The sequence below is a fragment of the Pan troglodytes genome, chromosome 5 (assembly GCF_028858775.2).
Source record: "Pan troglodytes isolate AG18354 chromosome 5, NHGRI_mPanTro3-v2.0_pri, whole genome shotgun sequence".
In the NCBI taxonomy this organism is placed as follows: Eukaryota; Metazoa; Chordata; class Mammalia; order Primates; family Hominidae; genus Pan; species Pan troglodytes.
Window position 1 is genome coordinate 142942140 of NC_072403.2, and position 23517 is coordinate 142965656.

The following is a 23517-nucleotide window of genomic DNA, read 5'->3' on the forward strand; positions in this document are numbered from 1 at the left end:
AACTGTGCTTTAAGACAATCCAGCATGGAATGGGGAACATGGGTTTGGAAGGTCCACAGATGAAAACTGGCCATATGGGAGTAATTAGTTGGAAGGCGGGTACGTGGGGATTCATTATTCTACTCTATGTTTGCATACACCTCCATTATAAAAAGTATTTTTTTAAAAAGAAACTCAGTAAGAATGCAGGGAATGACCCCTAATCCCAGCATCTTCACCTTATCATAGAATCTTCATCTAATACCTAGCAAAATGAGTACCAGCCAAAAGACCTTAAAATAAAAACTAGCAAAAGATTTACTAGCATTAACAAAAGAAAGAAAAAGATGTAAAACCTACACTACAAGCCTGATACAACAAATGAAATAATAGAGAAGATTCCAGTGAATAGCAGTGTGACTTCATCCCCATCTCTTAATGCACTAAACATAAGGGGAAAAACAAGGTGGTGAGGAAATGGATGGTATTATTCTGCCCTCTTTATTTATACATAGAAAAATTTCCACAATAAGTAGTAAAAACAAATGATTACAAAATCCTTCAAAGGATCACTATAGAACACATTTATTTAATTTCCCACATAAATTGGTTGCTTTCTGATTTCACATCTTCTCACTTTTATCCTTCTACTTCTAACTGTCAAGGAAGAAGAGGGGGAAAAAAAGAGTCACTAAGGATACTTGCTTACTGGGTTAGAAATCTAACTAGCAAAACCAAAAAGTTTCCATCATTGTGCTAGAAAAATCAAGACTGATTTTACTGTAAAATGTCTCACTTGAACGGAAAACCTGGTTTGTGGTACATGGAAATTACTAAGACAGCTGCTTTCTCCCTTTCTTTTTTGGAAATGAAGCTGGAGTAGAAATTCTTGTGTAATCTGTATTTGGATGTGGTGTTTGCAGAGGATTATTGTCTTCCCAAATTTCTAAGTGGTTCCATCTGTTTTTATGGGGAATTTGGCTTAGGCTGATTTTAAAAATGAAGAACCAAGTAAGAAATCCGAGGCTGGGCAAGGTGGCTCACGCCTGTAATCCCAACAGTTTGAGAGGCCGAGGCAGGCAGATTACTTGAGGTCAGGAGTTCAAGACCAGCCTGGTAAACATGGCAAAACCCTGTCTCTACTAAGAATACAAAAAAATTTGCTGGGTGTAGTGGCGCACTCCTGTAATTCCAGCTACTTAGGAGGCTGAGGCAGCAGAATCGCTTGAACCCGGGGTGCAGAGGTTGCAGTGAGACAAAATCGCGCCGCTGCACTCCAGCCTGGGTGACAGAGTAAGACTCTGTCTTAAAAAATAAAGATAAATAAATAAATAAATCCAAACATCCTTACATTTAGTATTTAGGTATACTCTTTGAGTGGTTTTAAGAAATAACAAAACCAATGAAGTATTAACAACAACAAAAAAAACTGAACCAGAAGATGATGAAAAGCCTCTGCATGTACTACCAATTCATAGGATGAAGGCACAGGTTAAACTACATAGGGATGGAATCAGAAAAACAGAAATTGCAGGAAGGATATAGGACAACCCAATTTCTTCAACAACAACAAAAATTGCAAGGAAATATAAAAGAAAGAAGGGGACAGAACCAATAGATTAAAGAGATTTGAAGAGACCTATCACAATCGCAATGTATGTACCTAACTTGGATCCTGATTCAAATAAGAGACTATGAAAGAAACAAAGACAAATGGAAATTTGAACACAGTGAATATGTGATGACATTAAGGATTTACTGTTAATTTATTTAGTTATTATAATGGTATTCTAAAGAGTCTCATCTTTTATAGATACGTACCGAAGTATATGTAGATGGAATGATGACATGCCTGGGAATTGCTTCCAAATAATATAGTAAGAAGTGAAGTGAATAGAGAGACAGATAAAAGAAAGCCAGCCATGAGCTGACAGATGTTAAAGCCGAATGGTGGGAAAGGAACGGGGAATCAATATGCTATTCAGTTTAGTTTTGTATATATTTAAAACTTTCTAAATAATGCTTTTTTTTTTTTTTTTTTTGAGACAGGGTCTCACTCTGCTGTCCAGGTTGGAGTGCAGTAGTGAAATCACCACTCACTGCAGCCTTGACCTCCTGAGCTCAGGAGATTCTCCCACCTTAGCCTCCCAAGTAGCTGGGACCACAGGCACTGGTCACCATGCCTAACTAAGTTTACTTTGTATTTTTTGTAGAGATGGAGTTTCACCATGTTGCCCCGGCTGGTCTCAAACTCCTGGGCTGAAGTGATCCTCTGGCATCAGCCTCCCAAAGCGCTGGGATCACAGGCATGAGCCACAGCACCCAGCCAATAATGCTTTTTTGTTTAAAAAAAAATTGAAATAATGGAAATGGAAGTAAGTTAATAATGGAAATACAGTTAGCATACAAAATTCTTAAAACTTTTTAATGTAAAAATTAATTTCTAAAACAATTGAGACATTTTTGACAAAAAAGTAGAATCGTGGTAAACAAAATTCAGAATCTTTTTCATCTTCAAATAACTTTAATCATCTTAAAATTTCAGCAAGTCATAAAATGGGAATCATAAAATCTTTAGCTTGGAAGATACCCTGGTGGTCACAAAGCTCCATCTCCCACCCAGTGAATCTTCCTCCCACCTTCCAATAGCCTGTTGCCTGGGTCCTTCAAGCCTTGGGAAAGCACTCCATTCCAAGGCAGCCCCATTCCATCATCAGCCTTCTCCAACTGTTAAAAAGTTCCTCTGCTACCAGGCAGAAAACTTCCCTTCTCCAAATTTCTTAGTTTTATCCATGGAAAAAGAATTTTTCAAGTTGCAGTGACAGTCCACTGGTGAGTTGTGAAATTAAGTTTGTGGACTATTGACTGGAATTTTATTAAGTAGAAAAGAAAATCTCAGAGCACAATACACAGTAAGGTTAAGAACTAATTTGTGAAACTTGTTTCTGTTATTCATACATATATATACACATACACACATCCATACTGAATAAAGGGTCAAGATGTAAAATATATTTCTTCCAGCAGATTTTGTCAAAAACAAAATCAGAAAGGCAGTGCTCAAACACCAGCTCTCAACAAGTTGCCCCCCAGTAAGTCTTATCCCTTCAGTTATTTCTATGGCTAGTTCTTCAGGTGCTATAGTTTCTCCTCATCTCAACATCCCAGTAACCCTTCATGGACATGGTTTCCACTCGTCTTTATTGAACAAATATCTATTAGTGCATACTATGTACCCCTTAAAATGAGGTATCTAAATATTCTAAGTCAATGCAAAATAATCCATTACAGCCCACATTTTACACAAAATATTTCATATTTAAATATTCATTTAATATGAATATTTCATATTTAAATATTCATTTTAAAATGAGGAGATGCTGGCAGAGATTCTTCTAAGTCACTGAAATGCAGAACTCAAGAGAAAGACTTAGCCTGGAGAGAGATATGAGTTAACAGATTAAAATAGGTAAAGTCTTGGGTGATAAAAATTAGGGCTACGAATCAAAGGCTAAGGACAGAACCCTGGGAAACAGGAAAATTGAAAGGATAGTCAGAGGAAAAGAAGTCTGCAAAGAACAGAAGGAAAAGGAGAACAAAGAGCCAAAACATGTCAGGAGAGACTCAAAGACTTTCAATGACATCCCAACAAATTTCATGTTATTTATTTCAGCCCATTTTGTAGCTAATAAGACAATCTAGGAACAGCTTACTCGGTTTCCCTATAAACTTCTGTGAAATCTGTATATCTGATAAGCAATCCTTGTTTGTTACCATTAAAAATCACTGGCAAAAATATCTTGCATAGGAGATGACCAAGGTTAAAATTTCAGTAACAAAAACCACAAGAGATTTTTTCCAAAGTTGTTTATAAAGATATAAAGATACCATGAAAACTTTATCAAATGTTTTGCCAAGATCTACGCCTATATTTTTCTTTCTCTCTTTTTTTTTTTTTTAAGATAGTGTGTGACTCTGTCACCAAGGCTGGGGTGCAGTGGCAAGATCATAGCTCACTGTAGCCTCCATCTCTGGAGTTCAAGGGATCCTCCCGCCTCAATCTCCGAAGCTAATTTTTTTTTTTTTTTTTTTTTTTTTAGTAGAGACATGGTTTCACTATGTTGCCCAGGCCAGTCTCAAACTCCTGACTGAAGCAATCCTCCTGCCTCAGCCTCCCAAAGTGCTAGGATTACAGATATGAGCCACTATGCCCCGGCTCTTTCCTTCTTAAAGAAAGGACACTTTAAATCACTTTCTCCACACACAGAGATGAATGAGCAACAGACATATAAATTAGGATTTATTTCAGGGTACCTGAACCACCTAAGAGAAAACAGACACAAAAAGCAACATCACTTGACCACCGTCACACTTAACTAATGAGTGTACTGGGACTTGAGGCTAGAACAATTGTCTTTCTATCCTCTGCTCCTTTCAGAAACAAAAGGGAAAAAACAGTATTAAATACCTCATTTGTTGAAATTCCAGTCACTACAGATTCAGGATAAACACCTACAAAAGTCTATACTCAGCAGTACTGACCAACAATAGCCCAATATTCCAATAACACACCTGCCATTTCAAGGTACTCAAGTGGAGACAAATTTTCACCTTTCGATGCTACTGTGAACGACAGGCTTCAACAGCTCCTTTTTAACCTGTCAACATTCCAGATAGACTCAACATTCATTTCTTTTTTAAGGGGGAAGAAGGAAGATGGTAAGGTGGAGGTTATCACCTTATCCTCTACGTGCTTCCATTTTCCCGCTTCCCCTTTATAACTAAAGCTGGTAAAGGAACATGAGTAGAATCTCATCAGTGCTTTCTAGTTTCTGAATGAAAACTATCCCCTAATGATTAAATTATACCCTAATGCAATAGTGTAGTATTGGCTCTGATTCAAGATAGTTACCCGTGGGGAGGCGAATGCAAATAGGATCGGGGTTTGACGTCGTTTACATATTCTTAGGGATAATATAAGACAGTAGTTATGGCTATAGGCTCTGGAACTAGACAGCCTGGGTTCAAACCGCTGCTCCACCATTAATCGGCTGAGCAAGTTACTTCAAACTGCAGTGCCTCAGTTTTCTTATAGGATACTTAGGATAATAGTACCTACCACAAAGAGTTACTACAAGAATTAAATAAATAAATAAATGTAAAAGTGCTTATAGATAACCAGCATGGTGGCATACACCTCTAGTCCCAGGTACTCAGGAAACTGAGACAGAAGGATCACTTGAGCCCAGGAGTTCAAGGCTGTAGTATGCAATGATCACATCTGTGAGTACCCAGTGTACTCCGGCCCAGACAACACAGCAAGACCCCATCTCTAAAAAAATATTTAAAAATAAAAGTGCCTATAGAACAGTGTCTGACATATATTAAGTACTCAAAACATGGTGCTTATTGTTATCAATATTTTATAATTCAATGTCTTTGCAAGGAAATTATACTAAATAATTATATCTTAATTGAAAGTACAAATTAATATATAAAATAAACTATCTCCAACATAAAAATCCTGCCTGTTATTTAGGAAAAGCACTTCGACCATTAAGTGATTGTCAGCTACAGCTATAATGCCAAAAATTTACATAACGATTTCTAAATTAGTGTATCATCAATGTTTAAGGCATGTACCTTCCCCTCGATACTGCCAGACAGAACCATATACAAACAGGTTGCTTTGATTTTTATAACTGTATAGTCCCATTAAAATTCAGTCAGCTAAAAAAGAATATTTTGCTTGGTCTAGTTCCAACATATTGCCTCTAAACTATGTTAGGCAAAAGAAGGGAAGAAAGAAGGCAGGGTGGGAGGAAGAAAAGAAAAAAGAAAAATCGGCTGGGCGCGGTGGCTCATGCCTGTAATCCCAGCACTTGGGAGGCCAAGGCAGGTGGACCACGAGGTCAGGAGTTCAAAATCAGCCTGGCCAAGATGGTGAAACCCTGGCTCTACTAAAAATACAAAAATAAGCCAGGCATAGTGGCGGGTACATGTAATCCCAGCTACTCAGGAGGCTGAGGCAGAGAACTGCTTGAATCTGGGGGGCAGAGGTTGCAGTGAGCCGAGATCGCGCCACTGTACCTCAGGCCTGGGCGACAGAGCAAGACTCTGTCTCAAAAAAAAAAAAAATAAAATAAAATAAAAAAGAAAAATCTAAAAACAATAAAATCTAACATAAACATAAGCAGGATTTATAGGAAAAAAAATTATACAACATCAACTTTAACATTACCTTGAGAACATACTAGAATTTGAATATCCGTTCAGATTTGGTTTAGAAATTGTTGGGGTTTTTGTTGTATTTTTTGTTTTATGTTCCTTGTTTTTAGCACTGGTTAAAGCATTCTCTATGTCCACAATGCTACATTTAGGTGAAACTGCTTTTACTGACTAAAACAATATTCAGATATTTATTCCAAAAACATCACAACAGTATGTTACAAATGATCTATTTTCTGTTATTCCACAAAATCAGTAATAAATATGAGCTTTATTTGGGAGACCAGGAAGTACATGCCAAGAAAAGGGGAGCAGGGGAATCTCACTTATTCACAAATAAAATTATATGATGTCTGGAATTTGCTTCAAAATAAAGATGAGAGTGGGTCAGGGAGTCAAAGGGAAATACAGATGAAACAAGACTGGTCATGTGACTGGTAACTGTTGAAGCCAGGCGAGGATATGCGAGGTTCATTATACTACTATTCTCTACTTCTGAATATATTGAAAATTTTCCATAGTGAAAAGTTTAAAAAAGAAGAACACTTTTCTGTAACTGATAATGGTACATTCTTTCTTCCAAAAACACTTCGATAATCAGATACTACATGGCTTTAAAAAAACCTAACCAAACATGGCTTTAAAAAACCTAACCGGAAAAAAAAAAGTCCTTAAAAAAATGCCACATTATCCTTCACTGCTATTATGTGTTCTACACAGAGCAAGTAACACATAAATCATAGATCTATAGACTATTCTAGAATCTACCCTCTTTCGATTTAAGCTTGCAGCACTGAGGATGAAGGTAAAATGACCTCAATTGGTAGGAGCCACATCTGCACCACATATGCAGCCCACATCCACAGCTCTTCATTGCAGAGCTGCAAAAGTTTAGAATATCTTCAACGTACCTTTATTTTCCTCCTGTTTTCGGGCAGAGGGAGGTGGGGGAAGACGAATGTATTCACATTCCCATATGTGTATAATTTAAAACAGACAATCTTGGCATTAAGGAAATTAAGATGTAGGCTTTACTGATGTTGATTTTAATGGCCAAGATCCAGAAACAGTTCTAGTTACAAGTTCATGGATAAATTTGATTTCTTTGCAGTGGACAGACCCAACTCAGTACTTGACATTCTGACCTTTCCCATACACAACTTTCACCCACTTTATTAAGGAAAAAAAGTTTTCCTTTTTCTCTTTAAGAGAAGTGGATTAAAGAAAATTTTCCAACGAAGATGTTCATTTAGTAGCTTTTCTACCAGAGTGTAGACACTTAGTAGCTTTTCTACCAGAGTCTAGAAGCAACTAAACAGAGTACTGGGAAACAGTAAAAGATTATCATAATAAAAATGGTCCCCAAAAGCGAAGGCTGAATATGAACCATTGTCTAGCGTATAACCACTGCCACATTTGCTTTTCAAATACTTGTGGAGGCATTTGGCATCATTTTCCAATAATCCCATAGGACTTTTACTTGTTTTTTCAGTAGTATTTCAAAATGTTGACACATTTATTGAACTATTTTTGGAAGACTGAGCTCTGTCTACCTTCAGGGCTCAAGACACAAATATATAAAAGCTACAGGACATCCCTTTAGCTACAAAACTTGGCAGACTTCCTGAGTTTTCCAAGAAAACTTCAACTGGCAAAAGTGCACAGTATAGAGGGAACAACTCTGGACACAAGAGACCTTGGCTGTGCCTGAAGCTCCATTAGTAACTGCTCCAGGACTTTGGTTAAGTTTAAACTCTTCGCTCTTCTTACTTGTCAGACCCGTGGTACAAAATTGTTTTAAAAATCAAATGGGGGCCGGGTGCTGTGGCTCACACCTGTAATCCCAGCACTTTGGGAGGTCAAGGAGGGCAGATCACCTGAGGTTAGGAGTTTGAGACCAGCCTGGCCAACATGGCAAAACCCCATCTCTACTAAAAACACAAAAATTAGCTGGGCGTGGTGGCGGGCACCTGTAATCTCAGCTACTCAGGAGGCTAAGGCAGGAGAATCGCTTGAACCCGGGAGGCGGAGGTTGCAGTGAGCCAAGATTGCACCATTGCACCCCAGCCTGGGCAACAGAGCGAGACTCCGTCTCCAAAAAAAAATGAAAGACTCAAATCATTTAGTATACCAACATACTCCGGGGAAATACTTTCCTTATTTATTCCCTGCAACATCTTCTATATTAATGCATAATAGATTTGAATGTCTAAATCTCTAAAACCCACTGGGCAACCAACTTAACACTGATCACATAACAGGCATTAGATCATCCTGTCATTTCCTCAGACCTCACAGTCACTACTGACTCACTACAATATTCAGAACCTTCCTTTTTGTTTTACCATCCCTAAAACCCATACTCAAAAATCCCTAACATCCATACCTTCACATTCATGTAAATCCCTAATTATGTCCCACCTAGTAATGAAATTTTCACCCTTACAATATTTAACAGAACCTGCATATGTTCAAAGCTTACTCTAATCCCCAAATCATATTCAAACAATATTCTTTTATTTATTTAATAGAGATGGGGTTTCCCCATGTTGCCCAGGCTGGTCTTGAATTCCTGAGCTTAAATGATCTGTCCGCCTTGGCCTCCCAAAGTGCTGGGATTACAGGCATGAGCCATCGTGCCTGGTCCAAAGAATATTCAAGTATATGTGTGACAACAATATGTCTGTCTAAAGACAGACAAACCAAGATACTCAATAAATCTAAACTAACGCTGTCACCTCTGATACATAACAAAAACAAATTTGGTGAGTATGTATTGTTAAGTCTAGTTCAAGTATATAATATTTCTAAGAGTTTATAATGAACTCCTTGAAAGACCACAGGAAAAAAATATAATACATTTACTGAACTTTTCCTAGGAAGTAGCTTCTTGACCAATTAACATATCAGTCATCCACTCCCAGGCACCCTAGATGTTCACTCAATCACCTGACTTTTCTACCTCCCTCTATATAAATGAAGTTCAACCCAGCAGCTGGCATGGGGAAACAAGTATAATTTTATTATGGCTGCAGTCCTTACCAAATGTGAGTACTGTGGCAATCTTGTGGAATTTTGTTTTTAATCAATTTAAATTCCAAAATCCAATATATTTAACATGAGCTAATCCGTTTCCTCCCACAACCACACTAAAATGACAGTGAGAAAAGTTTTCTTACAAGGAACAAATTCACAAAAGTAAAGCAAAAAAAAAAAAAACACACACACACACACACACAACAGCAACAATGGGAGGGGTCAGGCCAGCAGATATGTCAACAAAATTTTAGAAGATGGAAAGCAGATGTACAAAGTAACTGACTTAGCAGAGCAGAGGAAGCAGAAAACTGTTACTGTTTTGGTGGGGGGCCTACGAGAAACAAGTTGATTGTTGGAAAAGCCCTGAGAGCCTGAAGAATTGGAGGTTCCAGATATCTTTGAGGACTGAGGTGAGAGAAAGAGCATCCTTCAAATGGCTTCAAAAGATGCCTTCAAAATTTGAAGGGAAGGTAATCACTAACAGAATTCTATATACAACCAAACTATAAGAGCAACCAAACTGAGAGTGGAGAAAGACATTTTAAGACATGCAAGCCTCAAGAAACTCACCTGCCATTTACACTTTTTTGGACAAATACTAGAAGTCTTCATTAAGGAAATTAGGATGTAGCCTGTGCTGTGTTGATTTTTTTTTTCTTTTTTTTATTTGAGACGGAGTCTTACTCTGTCACCCAGGCTGGAGTGCAGTGGCGTGATCTCGGCTCACTGCAATCTCCACCTCCTGGGTTCAAGCAATTCTCCTGCCTCAGCCTCCCAAGTAGCTGGGACTACAGGCGCCCACCACCGCACCCAGCTGATTTTTATATTTTTAGTACAGATGGGGTTTTGCCATGTTGGCCAGGCTGGTCTCAAACTCCTGACCTCAGGCAATCCAACTGCCTCAGCCGCCCGAAGTGCTAAGATTACAGGCATGAGCCACTGCACCCAGCCACTGATGTTGATTTTAATGGCCAAGATCCAAAAACAGTTCTGGTTACAAGTTCATGGATAAACTCCTAACTTTTTGTCAATGAACCAAGATAGAAATATAGAGCCCAGAAAAAGAGGCGAAGGAATTCCCTGCACACAGTTATATAGCAATTCTAGAAATAAAACCAGTCCAGGATGATGGAGGGCCCAGCCAGGAAGGATAGCTTTAACAAAAAAAGAAAACGGAACCAAAAGATTATATCATGTTTGATCCTACTGGCAAGAATTTCACAGTTTCTAACATAGTTTAAAGCTGAACCAAGGATGGGTACAAAGAAAACGAATAAGGAAAAGGATAAGGATAACTTCAGGATAAAACATAAAGTTGTAAAAGAAAGTACATGTAATCAAAGCACTTTACATGACTTAGCTTTTGTATATATAAGTTGGAAAATGGAAGAGGGGAGAAAATGGGAAGAGGGAGTTAGTAAGCAAGCTAACTAGAGGTAGAAAGTCAAACAGGTATTACATTTAAAATGTAAAAATCAAGAAACAGGAGTAAGCAGACCTCAGTCAGCAAGGTGGCAGAATAGGCTTTTCTAGTGCTTCTCTGCCCCACTCGCCCTGCTAACCTCACCCCCTACAGAAACATCAATTTGAACAACTATCTACACACAAAAATATAAATTTTTTTTTTTTGAGGAGTTTCGCTCTTGTTGCCCAGGCTGGAGTGCTATGGTGCGATCTTGGCTCACTGAAACTTCCACCTCCTGGGTTCAAGCGATTCTCCTTGTCTCCGCCTCCTGAGCAGCTGGGATTACAGGCATGCACCACCATGCCTGGCTAATTTTGTATTTTTAGTAGAGATGGGGTTTCACCATGTTGGCTAGGCTGGTCTCAAACTCCTGACCTCAGGTGATCTGCCCGCCTCGGCCTCCCAAAGTGCTGGGATTACAGGCATGAGTCACCGTGCCCAGCAAGTAAACTTTTAACAAATAATAAAACATAAAAATATTCTGAAACTTTAAAAAAAAATCAAGAAACAAGAAAATCATGTTATTTAGAGACAAAACACCAGAAAATAAAACCAAAACTAGTGAAAGTAGTTGTGGCAGACTGTCACGGTTACTACTTGAGACCATCACTACAACAGTTACTACTGTTACTACTTGAGACCCTCATTAGGAGATGGGACGAAGGGACGAACGTGGAAATGAAAAAAAAAAAAAAGAAGCTGTTTTAAAGGAAAGGCCAGGGGAAGAAAAGCTCCCTGCTTCTAGTCAGCAAAGGCAGCCCCCCTGAGCTCCACAGCCCTTCGTATTTATTGGGTAACAAGAACAGGGAGGAGGAGGTAGCAATTGGTCAGCTGCTTAATTGATTGCAGGTTCATATTGTTACTAACAGGCTTCAGATGTACCTAATCACAAGAAACACTACACTTGGGGCATGACTGCCTTCAGCATTCCTTCTGGGTGGCATACACAGTTTGTCAGTTTGCCAACATTCTACATTTATGAGAAACATTTTGTTGCTTACTCATATAGCCTCCAGTGGTATACTGAGTTGATCACAACCCTCATTCTTTCGACCTCCAACGTTTCTCCCTTTTTGTTTTTTAATTAATTGAGAAAGGCAACTACAGGCTGTGCAGCCCTTAATTGCCAGTTGCTGGTCCAGCTGATCTTACAACGGGACGTACAGGAAACCATGGCCAGCATGGCCACAAACATGGAGTCAGGGGTCTTTGCCTGACCCTGACACTAACAGTGTCTCAGCTTCCTGTGTGGTTTTCTTGATCTATCCCCATGTCATGGGGGTTGATGTCAGTGTGACTCCAGTCGGTCCTCATTCCATCTTCGCATTCAGATTCAACTGGCTCATGGCTCATATTAGGGGAACAAGGCCTGTAGCTAGAATCCATGGATCTCTCCAGTCTTCCATTCCATGGTCGCACACACCTTGAGGGCACCCACACAGTTTGTTCATCTCCTTATGTTGTCAAGCAGACTTGTAACAGGGTTTCTCATTTGTCTGGTTGGTTTTAGTTTTTTCTGTTCCAGCAGACCTTCCTCATTCAACTCCCTATAGGACCCTGTCTCTATCTGTCCCTGTCTGTCCCTGCAAGTTTCTGCTAGCTTCTGCTGGTCTCTGCTAGTCTTTGCTAGTCTCTGCTAGTCTTTGCTAGTCTTTATCTATCCCTATCTGTCCCTGTCTGTCTCTACGGTCCCTGTTAGTTCCTCCAAGTTGGTGCAAGTCCCTATCTTTCCCTATCTGTCTCTATCTCTATTTATCCCTACTTATCTCTATGTGTCCCTGTAGGCCTCCTCAGGTCCCTTCAGGTCTCTTCAGGTCTCTGTTTGTCACTGATAGTCCCTGTTCAGGCGCCACTTGTGGCACACTGCCACAGTTACTACTTGAGACCTTTACTACAAGTTACTACTGTTACTACTTGAGACCGTCATTACGAGACTGAAGGAAGGGACAAACATGGAAATAACAAAAAAACAAAAGGAACTGTTTTAAAGGAAGGGCCAGGGGAAGAAGAAAAGAGCTCCCTGCTTCTAGTGAGCAAAGGCAGCCCCTGAGCTTCCACAGCCCTTCATATTTATTGGGTAACAAGAGCAGGGAGAAGGAGGTAAGGATTGGTCAGCTGCTTAATTGATCACAGGTTCATATTGTTACTAACAGGCTTCAGATGTACCTAATCACAAGAAACACTGTGCTTTGGGCATGACTGCCTTCAGCATTCCTTCTGGGCGGCATACGCAGTCTGTCAGTTTGCCAACATTCTGCATGTATGAAAAACAGTTTGCTGCTTACTCATATAACCTCCAGTGGTATACTGAGTTGATCATGACCCTCATTCTTTTGGCCTCCAACAAGTAGTTGCCTCAGGGGAGCAGAAATCTGTCAAGAAGGGAGCTAGGGCACTGGTCTGCTGCTTTTTTTCATAATCCCTGCAGTACTACCTGACTTTCTAAATCATATAAAGCCCCCTGGAGAATGCCATTTGCACTTTAAATGAAAGCAAAAAGTGCAAAACCACAGGAAAGGCAGAAACTAAAGGTCGGGGGAGAGCCACATTTTATTCTGATGTGTTTTATCCTCTGGTATATTTTTCTAATATGGAAAAATCAGGCTAGAAACATTACTTTAAATGTCTCTAGTCTGAAAAACAAGATGAAGGGTACTCCCTGTTCCAGCATGATTCAAGAATCACACAACTAAAAGTAGTACTCAGGTCTGCTTCATAATCATACCTTTACACAAAAAACTACATGGGCGAACCCAGTCAGGAAAGCAATCCTGTCTTTTATAAAAGTTAGATACTGCAGATGCCAACAAATTGCAAAAAACTTCAACTTCTACTGAGTAATAACACCGAACAATTAAAAGCAATAACTGGAACTCACAGAAAAAACAAGGGTTTTAGCCATACACAAGCTGGGTGCCCTTGAGCCATTTATTCAATTTTTAAGCCTCAGTTTCTCATCAGTAAAATAAGCACACCAGCTACTCCAAGATGGTGCTGCAAAAAAGAAGCAGGGTTATTAACATATGTAAAGTACCAATTACAGCACCTGGTGTGTAGTCTGTGCTGCAAAACCATTAGCTTCCTTTTTTTTTTTTTTTTTTTACATGGTTATTGATTATCAAAGCTTCGGGCCTTACAGGATTACTTACAATGGAACCTAGAACAAAGCTAGAACTGAGCATAAAATGCGTGCGTCAGGGACAGGTTAAGCAAAGCAGCTGATGCGTGACAGCACCAGAAGCAATAGACACAATAGACCCAGTGGACCCAGTGGGCCAAGTGCTACACCATCATCTAATTTTTTCTAGCCTAAAATAAGGATATTTATATGAAACCTGATTTCTTAATGTTGGCAACTAACAAGTTAAAACACGATGTTGCTGGAAAATATGTGTGCAGGTATATTTCACACAAAGATTTATAAAGGTTACATTTTAATGTCATATGCAGAGGTTTAAACATTGTCAACAAAAATTCTACTCACTAATAGGCTTTTTTCAACAAGTTTACTGTGGTTATAGAGAGAAGAAGTTAGAACATATGCACACAATTTTACATTTATAATCAGTTACCTCTGGCAACATAACAAAAAAGACTACATTATCCCTGTGCTGTTGAAACTAGATCCCAACTGTTTTCCCATATATATGCTCTTTTGTAAATTAACAAAAAGAATGAAGTTAAGACAAGAGTTTCTAAAAGCTCAAACATTATAGATACTGGACTGAAATTGTTAAAAAGTGGTTTTAACTGGTGATCACCATAGGAAATTACCGTTTCATTTCAAAGACTGTACTTCCACACAGATAATTATTCCTGACCACTGCAAAAAATCTGCTTACCACATATTCACTAGTAACCAGCTCACTAGGTCTCTTCTTAACCTAACAATTTTTACAGATGCCAGGCACTCTATGAAGCATTTTATAAGCATTAGTTCATTTAATCCTCATGTAACTCTGAGGTAGGTATGATTTTTAACCCCTTACTACAGCAAACGAGGCTTTGAGAAATAATTTGCCCAAGGTCACAACGGCATATGTGGCAGTCTAACCAGCATCAAATAGCGTGGACATGTTACTGATTCCTTCTAATCAATATTCCATCAAAGAAATTTGTAAGGAAATAAATGCACATTCATTAAGTTCACAGGTAAGAATATGAGTGGCCAGGATTATATCAGAATTCAGTTTAACCTTGACAATTAGGTAAATGGGGGTCAACTAAATGAATTCAATTGAATGGAAAGAAGTACAATGGGGGATAGGGGAGAATAAATGATGAAAAGTGCAATAGGGTGAAAAAATGAAAAAAAAAAGAGAAAAACAAAATACTCTTAAAACTTCCATCTTCTAATCTCGAAAATAAGAATTGAAACATCAGTTCTCAATCTTTTCTGTTTCCCAAAACCCTTTCAAAAACCACTCCTAAAGTTCTCTTTCTCCCTTAACCTGTCTCTCTCATCCACTTGTGCACACACACACAGAGATGCTGCACACACACAGGAGTGCATGCACATGGGAACACAATACCTCACTTACAGTCTCAGGCAGTTTATGCACCCATGAGGCCCAAGAACCCCACTCTCCACCCCAGGTCAGTAGTCTGAACCAAATAATCTCCCTCAAGGTAAATGAATCTAGGGTGAAAAACAAGTAGCTTCTGGACAAAAAGAGAAAGAAACAAAGAATTATGGCAGAGTGTAAATCACATTTTAATTTTATGTCTTCAAGCTACTGGGATATGTACATATATCAGTAGAATGTAGGAAACTCTGAAAAATATGAGTGAATTCAGCACTGTTGTTATAATGGCCCAGCCCTGAAGCTCATCAGCAGGTCTGGAAACTTAAATAAATACAAGGGCTTGGAAAAGGTGACTTCAGAGTTGGTAATCAGAACTATATGACAAGCTTTTTAAAACCACAATTATCCTGGAAAAAGGCAACTGAAGGGTAACATAAGTTTTTAAGTATTTGAAAATTCTTTCATGAAGGTTGATGGTGAGGCCCTAAGAGCAAAGCAAGAGGAAACTGGTCTCTTCAGAAAGATTTGATTTAAATGCATGAACTACCCTACCTGACCTAGGCAATAAGGTCCGATAGATGAACAGTGACAAAACCACTTTGGGAGCCTTTCCATGCCTCCTAACCTGGAAAGAACTAAAATGATCCCCATGATGCCGAACTTAGTTATCTATGCAAAATTTCAACTTGGCTATCTAAAGCAAAACCTTATTTAAGATACAGGTCAGATCTCAGGAAAGATTGTTCTTATCCTTCAATTTATTCCAGATTATTTGGGAGACAATCTACGTACTTTTTGACTTTATGGCTCTAATAAGCTAGAGTGAAAATATGCAAAATTCAGAGAGGTATCTGTGAAGTGAAAACATGTTTCCATTTTAAAGATAACTGAGAATATGAAATTAGCTCAATTGCAATCTTTGAAGAAAAAATATCCAGAAGCAGTATGAATGCACTCATAGATCACATGAAATCTATTCCAATGCCAAGAAGTAAGAGACATCACTTTAAAATAAGAAAATTCAGAAAGCCTCTGAAATTCTAATTAAAATTAATACTATCCCAACACCATGGAAATATACAGATTATCTACTCTCCTAGACATGAAAAACATGCCTCTAAGAAACTTACAACACAGATCCCAAGCCAACCACAAAACCAGGAGAAACAATATCAGTGGTTAGAAAAGCAAATAAACATAACCGACATGATATTTCTACATGAAACATTACCCATTTCTACGTCAACTCTATCAAAGAATCTTCACTAAAGATTCTTCACCTCTAATATATTAAAGGTTCAATGAATTAATTCATCAAATATTTATTAAATACAATGAGTAGGTGCTTCACATCACAAATACCTATAATATTCCCTCTCTCATATGAAATACACACACATACACATACTTTATAGAAAAAGCTACCAAAATCTATTAGCTATAACTATAAACCGGCTGGGTGCGGTGGCTCACACCTGTAATCCCAACACTTTGGGAGGCCAAGTCGGGTGGATCACTTGAGGTCAGGAGTTCAAGACCAGCCTGGTCAACATGGTGAAACCCTGTCTCTACTAAAAATACAAAAATTAGCCGGGCATGGTGGCACACGCCTGTAATTCCAGCTACTTGGAAGGCTGAAGCACGAGAATTACTTGAACTGGGAAGACGGAGGTTGCAGTGAGCCAAGATCACATCACTGCACTCCAGCCTGAGCGACAGAGTGAAACTGTGTCTCAAAAACAAAATAAAAACAACAACAACAAAAACTATAAATCATTTCTAGATGATAACTGAGATTATTTATTTCTTTCCTTCTTGGCTTACCTATAACTTCTTTTTTTTTTTTTTTTTTTTGAGATGGAGTCTGGCTCTGTCACCCAGGCTGGCGTGCAGTGGCGCAATCTCCGCTCACAGCAAGCTCTGCCTCCCGGGTTCACGCCATTCTCCTGCCTAAGCCTCCCGAGTAGCTGGGACTACAGATGCCTGCCACCACGCCTGGCTAATTTTTTTATTTTTAGTAGAGACGGGGTTTCACCGTGTTAGCCAGGATGGTCTCGATCTCCTGACCTCATGAGCCACCCGCCTCAGCCTCCCAAAGAGGTGGGATTACAGGCGTGAGCCATCGCGCCCAGCTATAATTCCTAAACAATTCTAATAGCTAACTTGGAAGCCATTTCCCTATAGTTAATGACATCAGGCATTGACTCCATTTTAGATTTTAGTCTAGGGCACTGCCCACGCAGAGAAATGATACAAATCTCATAATATCATGTTGCTGGTTTATGCCAAAACATGGCATCCCAAAGGATGTTCTGTCTAGAATCGGTGACAGAATCGCATACAAATCTTCTATTTGCTCAGACATTCCAAAGACATTAGAACTGTTTGCATGTTGAGAGGAAGAGACTAGGGCTAAGAGTGGATCTGCTGACTCCTAACGGTTCAGCCCTGAGATTCCAAGATTCTATAAAAGAGCAGTGAATTAGGGTTTGGCTACTATTTGCTGACTACGAAAGCCAGCATAAACATTTACTTCAGGCTTTGAAATCTGTAAGGGTACCCAGTGGTTAGGTACAGTAATTCTGAATCTGAAAAAAACAAGCCCACTGGAAATGTTTCTAAATAAAGGTGGGATGGAGGAGGTAGGCACATTTCTTTTGTTTTCTCCAAGTAAACAACACAGATTTTAGAAATGCAAAATGTGACTCAGTGGTATTGATCCCTATAAACTGCTTATTTGCCTTATAAAACTAGTAGCAATTCACACTTTTCAATAAAAAGCCCACACATAGCTTTTAAACAGGCTACTTCAGTTCAAAAAAGAAAGAAAAAGGCCCGTGTCTTCAGCTGGGATTACAGGCGTGCGCCACCATGCCCGGCTAATTTTTGTATTTTTAGTAGAGACAGAGTAGAAACAGAAACAAAACAAAACCTTCAAAAATATTTAGCATTCTGCTATATAAAATATAAACCCTATATTCCTAAATGCAATGGCAAAGATACAACCTTTGTAGTTCACCAGCCACAGTAATATGAGAGGGGTGATTCAGGGCAGAACCTGATGTTAAACATAACTGTACAATATTACTAATTACAGAGAAATTGTACCAATAAATATTTTGGTTGTGGACTGCTTTGTCATCTTTGCAAGTATTTTTAGTTGAAAGCAAGTGGTTGGGTAGTACACGTGGACATGGTTCTGATTTTTAAATACCTATTTTTACATTCTGGTCACTGGTTAGGTTTTCTAAACTCAATTCCTTAGAACTAGTAATTTGGAAAGGGTAAGCCACAAGAATGTTACGTTAAGAAGCCAAGGATCTAACTAGCTCAGCAACTCAGATCAGCACAAAGCTCATTTGGAAACCTCCAAGTGCTCGCATTATCTAATGATGGACCCAGGCAGTAAGTAAATCGTTAAGAACAGGTATGAAAGTGAGCAAACTGCCCTAAAGCTATCTCCTGAAAAACAGCAAGAGATATCTGAACTTCCTTCTTTTATATTTAGATAGTTATTTTTTTGGTGGCCTCTCTTCAGATTCATCCCCTAAATTAAATTTGCTTCTTTCTACTTGGACTTAAATTTCAGATTTGAAATATACATACTTAGTTGCTACAAAATGCTCCCTGGCAGTTTACATTTTTTACAAAAGTTAGGAAAAATTTTACTGAAATTATAGCTTTAACTGATTTTTTAAAATCACTTTTAATCTTTTTTAACGATCACCATGCAACGTAGATATATGAAGAGTTCGAGGGACGTGGCTCAATTCATGCACAAATTTTCTTTCGAAGGTTTTTGCAAAAAGTGCTCTCAACTACTTGGACTAGTGGTGAAAGATTAAAGAACTGTTATGACTAAGTCTTTCTTACAGAGGGATGTTTTAAAAGGAAAGAAACCGTCCCTTCCCGTTACTCTAAATGAGCAGCCTCTTGTTCTCAGCAGTCTGTCTGCACACAAGACCACTACTGACTTCAGTGGGAATTCTGCCCAAGAAGTGAGGAAGACAGGATAGGATTAAATTAGCGCTAAATCCACACCATTGTTCCAAGCCATTACCACTTGTACAGTTCTCCAATAACCTCCAAAGAATAGATATCTGAAGTTTGATGGTGGTTCTTAAATTGAATTAAAAGAATGACCACTCGAGCACTGACAGGTGACACAGCATAGCTCTTCAAAAGTTGTGTCAAACTCACAGCCTAATGGATGTAGCCAGTTGGCCCTTATCACAATTCAAGATTGCATTGCAATGCAGCCCCCATCAGTGGCTGCAACAGCCACCCAGTGATTTCTCACAGCAATGAGCCTGCAAAGGGAAACTGAATAGGATTAAGCACTATTCGTTCCCCACTGAAACCTGTTCAAAGCTTGAGAATTCTAAATCCTAGCCCCTGCAGCATAGAAACTGACTCAGTTTCCCTCAACTGCTAAGTCCAAGGTGAAATGTGACAGAACACCAACTGAAATGCTAATTCTCAACAGCGTTATAAAGAGACCAGAGAAATAATGTATTCCGTTGAAAAAAAACAATAAAAACGTAGGGTGGGGGAGGAAATAAAGACTGAAAAACTGAGGGGAAAACCGCGAAAGTCGTTTTTTTAAAACAGCTTAAATAACAGTAACAAGAGGAACAAGACGCCTGGCACACACATGTCATTTCAGAGGCAAGAAGTTCAAGAAACTGGGGAAAGATGTGATTCAGAAAAGTGAAAATATAGCCACAGCTCCTCTAGATTCCACCTTCTCTCCCATCCACCCAGGGATCTTAAAATTAAGGGCAGCTGTGGTGTCGATGGGGCAATTCAAGGAAAGACTACCCGGGTCCGTAGGGAGGGAGGGCTCCATACGCAGACCCCTCCCCAAAATAATAGACTCAAGGCAGGAGTTCTTCTCACCAAACCTCATTTTATTTACATATATATATATAAAAAAAAAAAACTTGACCTCAGGGGAGGTGAGCGATCTAGAGAAGCATAACTGATGTCCCACGACAGACCTCAGGCTGCTGGGGGCAGCGTCTGCGCCTGGGGATGGCGTACCCAGACGCCGACTTCAACCCTGTCGCGCTCCTTTAGGTTCTCCTCGCCCTTCCCCGCTGCTCACCTAAAAATGCTCCCAACCCTCGGCCCCCAGGCGCAGGAGGAGAAAAAACAAGCCATCTGTGGTGAGATGGCCTGGGTGTGGGAATTATAAGGATCGGAGCACGAAACACGCGTCCCTCTCCGCAGCTCCCGGACGGCGCAGGCGGCAGCTGGGGGCGCGGACGCCAGCCGACAGCGGGCCCGACCCGCACCGCGCGTGGGGCTGGCGCGCCGCCCTCGCCCGGCTTCCCGCAGTCCCCACGCGCGCGGCCGGCCCGCGCTTCCCCTCCTAAAACCTTCCTCCTGAAGGGCGACGCCGCGGCCGACCCCCTCCCCGCGGGGGGGATGGAGCCAGATTTCTCCCGCTGTTGCTCCACGGGGCCCGGACGCGTGACCTGAGCCCAAGGCACCCCGGGGGGGACGGCGTGCTCCCCGTGCCCCCGCCTCTCCTGACTCCGCCGGGACGCGGCCCCGGTCCCCCGGAAGAGGGAAGAGGGGGACCGCGGGGAGCAGCGAAGCCGGGATCCGGCCCGGAGCAACAGGACCCGGACCCCCGGGCAAGAATCGGGTCGGGCAGAGACCGGGAAGGAAAGGAGAGAGGGAGCCGCAGAAAATCCCAAGCCGGGCCCCCTCTCCCCGCCCCCCATCCCGGTGGGACCGTCCCGCCACCGCTTCCTGCCCGGAATCAGCTTCCCAGCTGCAGCCAGAGGAAAAATCTGAGCCGCCCCTGCAACCCCACACTGACCAGTCGCCCGGCCCGTGCAGCCCCGCACGCCTCCTTACCCCGACGCCGTACCTCAGGAGCTCGCTCGCCGCGGGGACCAGTCCCTCTTCAGTCCCAGCCGCCGGCAGCCGCGCCTGCCTCCTCCCTCCGCTAGGTTTCAAATTGAAATTCCCTGACTGGGGCCGTCAGAGGACTCTGAGGGCCGGCCCCGCCCCCTCGCGGCGGAAGCCCCTCCCGCGCCCCCGCCGGACGAGCCCCCGGCGCGGAAACCCCCGCGGGCGGTCCCGCCCCCGACGCCCAGGCCCCGCCCCTGCGCGGGCGGGGGACCTTTCCCGCGGGGTTCGGCGAGCGCGGCCGCGGAGACCCGGGGTTGGAGGACGTCTTTCGCCCTCAGGGCAGCCCGGATGACAGCTAATGCGCCTGGGCAAGGCGTTCTCAACTGCGATTCCCGGCCTTAAATGTCCTCTCAACTTTTAAAAGTTATTTATTCAAAGTGCATTTGCTGACTAAACCTTCACTGAGCGCCTTCCTAGAGGTAGACACTGGAGCAGAGCCTGGAGATGCAGAATAAGAAAAACTGGGTCTCCCTCAGTCTAGAGTGGAAAAAGTGCTTTCACAGAAAGGGCATTGAAAAGGAACCATTTATTCTTCCTGTGGGAGGGACAGGAGGGATTGGGGAAACCCCGTGGAGGAAAGGCCTCCCCAGAGTAAGTAGGATTTCTCTGGGCAGAGGCTTGGGAATCTGGATTGCAGAGCATGACCACGGGTGAAGAAGAGTCTGGAAAAAACCTAGTTTGGGGCTAAATTGTGGAAAGCCACAAGCACACACACACACACACACACACACACGCTACCCTTCTGGTTCTTTTCTTTTGTACAATGAGGTCAATATGTTTCAGATTCAATATATTTCATCTTTTGAAGGTTTGCACGTCAAGCTGGTGTCAAACAACGTGTCCAGCTCACTGCCTCCAGCATCTGCCTCACACGCACCTCTTATCCCTTTTACTCCTCCCACTTTTATTGAGGTCTTTAGTGATTCCACCACAGCCAAAGTCGTCTCCCTTTCTTTCCTAAACAGAACCTTTTCCAAAATTAACAATGTCAAATGAAACCTCAGTAACAATACCTTCCAGTTAACAAAATACATTCACATATTTTATCATCATTTGATCCTCACAATCACCCTATGAAAAAGGCAGGCACGTTTGAGCTCCATTACATCAAAAAGATTTGGGAAGATAAATTATTTGCCAAGGTCCTTCTAGTAAATAATACAAGTAATAATAGTTAAGGTTGATTGTGTGCTTTATGTGCTAGGCATTGTTCTAAGTCCCTTACATGTATTAATTTAATCACAATCCCATATGCTAAGTATACAAGTTAAATTTTATAAGGTGTGCTAAAACAGAGCAGAAATCTGATTAGACAGCAATTCTGGTAAAGGAGACCTGGGAATTTAATGAGAAAATACTATTATTTTCTCATAATAAGAAATATGCAGCAGATTTACAACGAAACTAATGAAACAAACTTCGGAATCTCTCATTTTCACAAGCCTTGAAACTAACTTTATAATTTTGTATTTCATTTTGTGTTTTTTAAAGAGTCCCTAAAGTCATATAAGCTTTTGGGCCCATAAAACATTGAACCACCCTGATGGAGCCCCCTTTAAAATGCTAGTGCAAAATAACATAAATATAGGCATAGTTAATAAAATATAATGCCCTTCTCATAAGAAAGGATATGCTTACTATACTCCGTGTTGAAGTACATGAATCACTCCTATATGCCACCTCTTAAGAAGAAATTTTTCCCTCCAAAAGAAAATATTGATAAGCTAAATTGTAACCATAAATGGGTGACCTTGAAAATGTGGGAACCAGCAAGATTTAGCCTAAAGAGATGATTAAAGGTGATAAAAAGGTTGTCAAATGTCTAAAGGCTATTGTGTGGAAGAAGAATTGAACTCTGTTTCTGGACACAGCCTTACATAGCCCTAGCATTTTAATGGAATGGAACAGATTCAGTGAGGACCTAGCAGGAACTGAGGGCAGAAAAATCAAGTCCCAGAAGCTATAAGGAAGTGAAGAAAACTGATGGAAGTGGCATCATAGAGATTTAGCAAACAACAGGTGGTAGTCCAGACAACCAGGGAAGTCTAACAAGAAGAGAAGAGGGGTTTGAACAGAAAGAAGGACAAAGTCCTGGAATAGGTGATATCCAAAGACTCAGGCAGGTGGAAGCACTGTCAGGACTACCAGGCTGCAGTTCAAGGGCAGAATGTTAATCCCCAGGAAAACACTCCAGGTAGAACAAGATTGGGTCTTCCTGCTAGACACACTGTAGTAACAGGCAAAGGACTGACACAGAGAACAAGAGAAGAATATAGGTACTAGTCCTGAGAGCTACCACATCCAAATTTACCATAATAGCCTCAATCCTGGGCACTATGTGCAAGCAAAGTTAGT

General features: G+C 40.8%; 1 protein-coding gene across 34 annotated transcripts in view; it reads right to left on the bottom strand.

Annotated features, from left to right (window-relative positions):
* Positions 1-21300, bottom strand: part of EPB41L2 (erythrocyte membrane protein band 4.1 like 2) — a 224334-nt gene extending 203034 nt beyond the window's left edge. For 13 of the 34 annotated variants that reach the window (XM_024357418.3, XM_009451998.3, XM_054686316.2 and 10 more), the window contains exon 1: positions 21119-21272. The gene's annotated coding sequence lies outside the window, so the exon portion shown is untranslated. Of the gene's footprint in view, positions 1-21105 lie in introns of all 34 variants that reach the window. The other 21 variants (XM_003311484.5, XM_009452005.3, XM_009452002.3 and 18 more) reach the window with 6 other exon arrangements.
* Between the last annotated feature and the right edge of the window lie 2217 nt (positions 21301-23517).